General features: G+C 41.6%; 2 pseudogenes; both read right to left on the reverse strand.

The window, feature by feature from the left end:
* Positions 1 to 847: 847 nt before the first annotated feature.
* On the reverse strand, positions 848 to 1,807 carry LOC132355898 (kelch repeat and BTB domain-containing protein 2-like; annotated as a pseudogene).
* A 1,633-nt stretch (positions 1,808 to 3,440) lies between these two features.
* Positions 3,441 to 4,981, reverse strand: LOC132355899 (large ribosomal subunit protein uL15-like; annotated as a pseudogene).
* Between the last annotated feature and the right edge of the window lie 2,358 nt (positions 4,982 to 7,339).

The following is a 7,339-nucleotide window of genomic DNA, read 5'->3' on the forward strand; positions in this document are numbered from 1 at the left end:
AGTGGCAGAGCTGGTGGGCTGGGCTGGGGGGTGGGGGACATGGAACCCATGGTCACCCTGTGCTGTCCCCAGTCCCTGATACCACAGGGCCAGACACAGGAGACTCTACAATCTCCGGAGCCCAGCCTTCTTCCCAGATAGCGCCGTCCAGCCTGGGAGGAGGTGTCGCTGATGCTGCCCAGAGCTGGCGGCACGTGGCCCTGTTCTTGGCCAAATGTGAGGTCGGGGGCTGGGCTCAGAGGCCTGTCCGGCCCTGGTCCACGTTCAGTCTCCGTGCCCGACAGCTCACCCCGACCCGTCAGGCTGTGGAGCCACTTCCCATGCACGTCCATCACACATGAACACACACGTGCAGGCACACACGTCGGCACCTGGTAAATTAATACTCGTGACATCATCAACACACGGCTGTATTTTCTCTCCCCTGTGTCCCTCTAACATTTAAAAAAGTCTTTTCATAAATGCTGCCTTTTAGTGAGGCTTTTCCTTGCTGCCCTAACTGGAATTTAACCCCTGACCTCCTATCCCCTTTCTCAGCTTTATTTCCTTTGCACTGACCACTTCATAACATACTTTATATTTTTCTTATTTATCCTGTGTAGCATCCGTCTCCTCCGTTAGCGTGTAAGCTCCATGAGGGCAGGGATTTTTGGTGCTTTATACACTGTCCTGCTCCCAACACCTAGAACAGTTCCTGGCACTTAGTAGAAGATCAGTAAATATGTGTGGGGCGACAGAATGAATGAAATGGGGTGAGAGGATTGCGGAAGGTGCAGAGCTCTTCTGCCCCAAGAAGATGAGGACGCTGCTGGTCTGTTGGACACTCTGGTCTCTTCCAGGGCTTTGATCACTTAAATGGCCAAGGGTCTTTGGAAATCTTGCTGTGCATTGGACCAGTAAAAGTAATTGCAGATCTGAAGGCAGCTTGGAGTTGGCTTGTTTTTACTGATTCCTTTTTGTTTTTCAGAGCAACTTGACGGCCTGCTCTCGAGATGTCATTATCAGGAGTTATATCTGCCCAGCCTTACATGGATCAGCTGGTGGGCTGCAGAGCTTGTGAACTTTTTCTATCTGGGGGCTGTAAAGACAGAAACGTAAAGACTACAAGGCTCTTCAGAAGATGCTTTAATGGAAATCATCATCTCCTCTTTAGTCATTCCAAGAGCATCCACTTTGATGTGGGTGAGAAATACCGCGAAGGTGATTCTGTGTTCAACTCTAGCCACAGCTCAGCAGCTTGGCAAACTGTCTCCTCATTTTCCACAGGTAAATTGTCACTAACGAGAGTGCCTATCAGTAGGTCAGGTGGAGGCGGCATGGAGGCTTTCTGGTGGTACCCAGAAGCGAACTTGTGCCCACCAATTTTTAGCATTTTAATTCCTTACAGCTGAAGGGGTCAGCAAAACTCAACAATTCTCCTCATTTATTATTTTTAAATTAAATATTCTTGACATTGTTGCAACACATATTCTACTTGTAGGAAGCACGTTGTTTCATAAAACTGTTCTACAGTGCTGTCATTTATTGCCGTGTGACCATGTGTGCACACATTACTCCTAAGTATAAGGCAGTGTAGTGACACCAATGTTCCCTAGGTGTGAGTGTGTCTACTGTCACTAGTTCATTCATAAACATGGCCGGGAATAAGAAATACACACTGCAAGAATCAACTTATCGCAAGGGAGTTCAGTGCCTTCAATGCAAATAGTAGGCCAGTGAGGAGCTGCTCTTGGTTAGTTTTATCTGTTCCAGCAGACACAGCATATTCAGGATTGATCTCTTCTCTTTGTGATGCACATGACTGCATCCTATTACTATCTTTAGGGCCAGACTGGAAAAGTCAGTCTTTCTAATGAAAGAGAATCAAGTGAATGATTCCTAAGTAAAGAAAGGAGGATCTTCATGCGATCGTTTTTTTTTTTTTTTGCTTTTATTTTAAAAAAGTTTTAATTGATGTATAGTTGATTTACAATATTGTGTAAGTTTCTGGTGTACAGCAAAGTGATTCAGATATATATATACATATTTCTTTCGAAAGATTCTCTTCCATTATGGGTTATTACAAGATATTGAATATAGTTCCTTGTGTTTACAGTAAATCCTTGTTGTTTATCTAGTTTATATATGGTAGTGTGTATCTGTTAATCCTATACTCCTAATTAATCCCTCCCCCCTCCCCTTTGGTAACCCCTTCCCTTTGTTTTTTCTATGTCTGTGAGTCTGTTTCTGTTTTGTAAATAAGTTCATTTGTACTATTTTTTAGATTATACGTATAAGTGATATCATATAATATTTGTCTTTCTCCGTCTGACTTACTTCACTTAGTATGATAATCTCTAGGTCCATCCATGCTGCTGCAAATGGCATTATTTCATTCTTTTTTTATGGCTAAGTAGTATTCCATTGTGTATATATACCACATCTTCTTTATCCATTCATCTGTCGAAGGACACTTAGGTTGTTTCCATGTCTTGGCTATTGTAAAGAGTCCTGCAATGAACATTGTGGTGCTTGTATCTTTTCTGGATATATGCCCAGGAGTGGGATTGCTGGATCATATGGTAACTCCATTTTTAGTTTTTTAAGATACCTCCATACTGCTTTCCATAGTGGCTGCACCAATTTACATTCCCACCAACAGTGTAGGAGGATTTCCTTTTCTCCACACCCTCTCCAGCATTTATTATTTGTAGACTTTTTTTTTTTAAGGTTCTTTTCCTATGTAGGTCATTACAGAGCATTGAGTAGAGTTCCCTGTGCTGCACAGCAGGTTATTATTAGTTATCTATTTTATATAGTAGTGTGTATATGCCAGTCCCAATCTCCCAGTTTATCCCTCCCCCACCTCCTCCTTATCCCCTGGTAACCATAAGTTTGTTTTCTACATCTGAGACTCTACTTCTGTTTTGTAAATAAGTTCGTTTGTTCCCCTTTTTTAGATTACACATATAAGTGATATCATATGATATTTGTCTTTCTGTATCTGACTTTACTCAGTATGACAATCTCTAGGTCCATCCATGTTGCTGCAAATGGCATTATTTTGTTCTTTTTTATTGCTGAGTAATATTCCATTGTATATACGTGCCACATCTTCTTTATCCACTCTTCTGTTGATGGACATTTAGGTTGCTTCCATGACCTGGCTATTGTAAATAGCACTGCTATGAACATTAGGGTGCATGTATATATTTGAATTATGGTTTTCTCCGGGTATATGCCCAGGAGTGGGATTGCTGGATCATATGGTAGTTCTGTTTTTAGTTTTTTAAGGAACCTCCATAATGTTCTCCATAGTGGCTGCACCAATTTATATTCCCACCAACAGTGTAGGAGGGCTCCCTTTTCTCCACACTCTCTCCAGCAATTATTATTTGTAGACTTTTTTTTTTTTTTTTTAAGCAGTTGTTAACATTTAATGAATCTTCTACCAGGTGGCTTCAAGCTACTAGGACACATGCCCCACCCACACCCTTAATCTTCTCAGCTCTTCTGCTGAAGAATTTGACCTTCACGATGCAGGCTGCTTTGGGAGCTTTCCCTTCCTCAGAACTTTGCATTGATAGTAGCCTGATCACACCACATCAATGATAGGAGCAGCTTGTCTTGTTCTTGACAACATTTACCTGTGTCTGCTCACCGACCAAGGTTCCACAGTTTATCACGGTTGAGAGCTGGGCAGAAGCTCTGGTCCCTCTTTAAGTGGTAATGCCAGATAACAACTTTCCCAAAGTATCCTGGGTGATATTTGTGGAAGTTGATCCTGTGGTGATGCATGCCACCAGCATTATCCCGGCCTCCTGGGTGCTCCTGGTGTTTGCTGTTGCAGCTGTGGCTGTATCTCGTGTGGCCCTAAGTTTCCAGGTCTCCCTCAGTCTGGATGGCTGTAGACTTTTTGATGATGGCCATTCTGACCGGTGTGATACCTCATTGTAGTTTTTTTTTTGTTTGTTTTTTTAAAAATAAATTTTGTTTATTTATTTTTGGCTGTGTTGGGTCTCGTTGCTGCACACGGGCTTTCTCTAGTTGCGGTGAGCGGGGGCTACTCTTCATTGCAGTGTGTGGGCTTCTCATTGCGGTGGCTTCTCTTGTTGCAGAGCACAGGCTCTAGGAGCGCGGGCTTCAGTAGTTGTGGCATGTGGGCTCGGTAGTTGTGGCTCATGGGCTCTAGAGCGCAGGCTCAGTAGTTGTGGTGCACGGGCTTAGTTGCTCCGCAGCATGTGGGGTCTTCCCGGACCAGGGACTGAACCTGTGTCCCCTGCATTGACAGGTGGATTCTTAACCACTGTGCCACCAGGGAAGTCCCTCATTGTAGTTTTGATCTGGATTTCTTTACAGGTCCATGTGATCTTCTCTGCAGCATTCAGAGCCAAGGCTGCTGCATCCACTATCCTAGGTCATTCTGGGTTCTTTAGGTACCAAAATGGACTTTGTATAGTCAGGGTTCTCCAGAAAACAGAACCAACAGGAGATATATATATAATTTGTTACAGGAATTAGCTCACAGTTATGGAGGCTGGGAAGTCCCACGATCTGCCACCTGCAAACTGGAGAATTGGGAAAGCTGGGGGTGTAATTCAGTTTGAGGCTGAAGGCCTGAGAACCAGGAGCACTGATGTCCAAGGGCAGGAGAAGATAGACGCCTCAGCTTAGAGCGAATTCACCCTCCCTTCACCTTTTTATTCTATTCAGGTCCTCAATGGATTGGATGATCCCACCCGCATTGGTGGGAATCATCTTAACTCAGTCTACTGATTTACATGCTAATCTTTTCCAGAGACACCCTCACAGACACACTCAGAAGTAATATTTTACCAGCTATCTGGGCATGCCTTAACCCAGTCAAGTTGACACGTACAACTAACCATCACAGAGTTTTTCAATACAGCCTGCAGACAGCCTGCTCAGATTTGCAAGGATGCAGCCCATGAGTGAAAAACACCTGAGGGCAACTCCTGGAGTGGTACCAGTTCAGCATCATGTTAGAACTGGAACCCATATATTACTTTTATAACCAGAAAAAAATTAAAAGTTATTTTCATTTTGAAAGAAAACATGTAACATCACTATTTTTGTAAACTATAGGAAGATACAAAGAAGAAAACAAAAATCACCCAAATCTCATTATCCAGAGAAAAGCAACTGACATTTTGCTGCAACTTGCAATAAGGCCTTTCAATGCATATTGCATTCTCGAACTTTAGTGTGCATCAGGATTAGCTGGAGTGCTTGTTAAAACAAGTGCTTTTAAGTCAGTAGTTCTGGGGTGGGCCCGATAATAAGAATTTCTAACCGCCTCTCTGGTCTTGCTGCCACAGTCAGTCCAGGGGCCACACGCAGAGAAGCACTGGTCCAGAGTTTACACCTCTGCTGTTCCAAGCAGGGTCTCCAACCAGTAATACTGACATCACTTGGGAACTTGTTAGTAATACAATTTCAGGCCCCACCCCAGACCTACTGAATCAGAATCTGCGGTTTAACAAGATCTCTAAGGGATTTGAAACACAGGTTTGAGAAGCACTGGTTTATATTTGAGCCTCATACTGTCTGAAAGATAGCTTTTCCTCCCTACTTTATTGTGATCTAATTTACACACAGTAAAATGCACCATTTTATAATTGAGTTTTGACAAATTATATAAGAGTTTGGTATCTTTCCCCGCCTCTTCCTAACAGAATGAGAACTTTCCTGTGCTACTAAATATTTTGGGAAAACATGCTTTTAATTGACTCTATAATACATGGTAAGTAAGGACGTGCCAGTTTAATTAGTTCTTCTATTGTGGGACATCTATGCTGTTCCCGGTTTTTCACCAATGTAAATAATGCTTCAATGAACTCTTTTGGACACAAATGTTTCATTTTTCAGACAATAATTTTCCAAAAGTGTTATTACTGAGGCAGGCAAGAACAAACATCCATTACTGTAGGAAAAAAAGTTAATGAATTAAAAAATTTGCTATGTGGGAATTCCCTGCTGATCCAGTGGTTAGGACTCTGTGCTCTCACTGCCGAGGGCCTGGGTTCAATCCCTGGTGGGAGAACTAAGATTCCGTAAGCAGCGAGGCACAGCCAAAAAACAAATGCAGATTTGCTATGTGTTTGGGTTTCAGGAAAAATGGCCAGAAATCACTTAAAAAAATTCCACTGCAGGAGGAAGAGAGGGATGCAATGTATCCTAAACAAAAAGGCTTAGAAAACTTATTGTATCACTTATCGACTGATTTTTGAATCCCTTATTTTCTCAATAGCCATTCTTTTTAATTTATAGTTGATGTAATACGTATTTATCTAAGCAATGTTGCATATGTGTAAGGAATAACTACATTCTATAAAGGGTTTAAATGTGTATAACCACGAAGTTTATTAGCACTAAAATTTTTATCTCCTAGAATGTCAGTGGCTTAAGGAATGAAGAGTCAAGGACTGAATTCACTTGGAGTCTTTTCAGTTAGCAAGTGCATTACTGATCAGGAGAGAACTTCTAGTTTCGAGAGGGAAACATTTCTGATTTTTTTCCTTTCCAAAGAAGGTTTATATGCTTTTGTCCCACCATTTATTTTGTAAACAAATGCATACATACCAGACAGGGATTTCACCTTTGATTTGTAACCTGCTTTCTTCACTCAGCAATGTCCTAAATACCTTTTCATGTCAATAAATAATATGCATGATCATTCTTTTTTTTTTTTTTTTTTTTTTAGCTGCGTGGCATGTGGGATCTTAGTTCCCCGGCCAGGGATCGAACCTGTACCCCCCCCAGTGGAAGCGCAGAGTCAACCACTGGACCGCCAGGGAAGTCCCTGCATGATCATTCTTAATGAGCACCTGGTATTCCTCACTGTACCATAATTTGTTTAAACTAATTGTTTTGCTAGATGTCTCTTGTTGGACATTTAGTTTACTTTCAATTTTATTATTACAGAAACTTTAATAGGCATCTTTGTGTGTGGCTTTTTTTTGCGATAATTACAGATTTACATGTAGTTGTGAGAAATAATACAGAGATCCCTTGTACACTTTGCCTACTTTCCCCCAATGGTAGCATTTTGTAAAACTATGTTGTAACCAGGATACTGATATCTTTCGTTACTTGAACTTGCATTTGTGTGTATTTACATAGCTTTTTGCACATGTCCAATTCTCCTGAACTAAATTTCTTAAAGTGAGAATTGCTGGGACAAAGAGTTTGACCTTTTCGTCCAGGTTCTAGTGAAAGGGCTCATTTTCCATATCTTTGTCAATACCACCCTTGGGGATATGTTTAGGATATCCCTCTGTAACTCAAGACTACTTTTCTTCTAGTACTTCTTTAGTTTTGTTTTTGATATTCAGTCTAT

Source organism: Balaenoptera ricei, chromosome 20 (assembly GCF_028023285.1).
Source record: "Balaenoptera ricei isolate mBalRic1 chromosome 20, mBalRic1.hap2, whole genome shotgun sequence".
Taxonomy (NCBI): domain Eukaryota; kingdom Metazoa; phylum Chordata; class Mammalia; order Artiodactyla; family Balaenopteridae; genus Balaenoptera; species Balaenoptera ricei.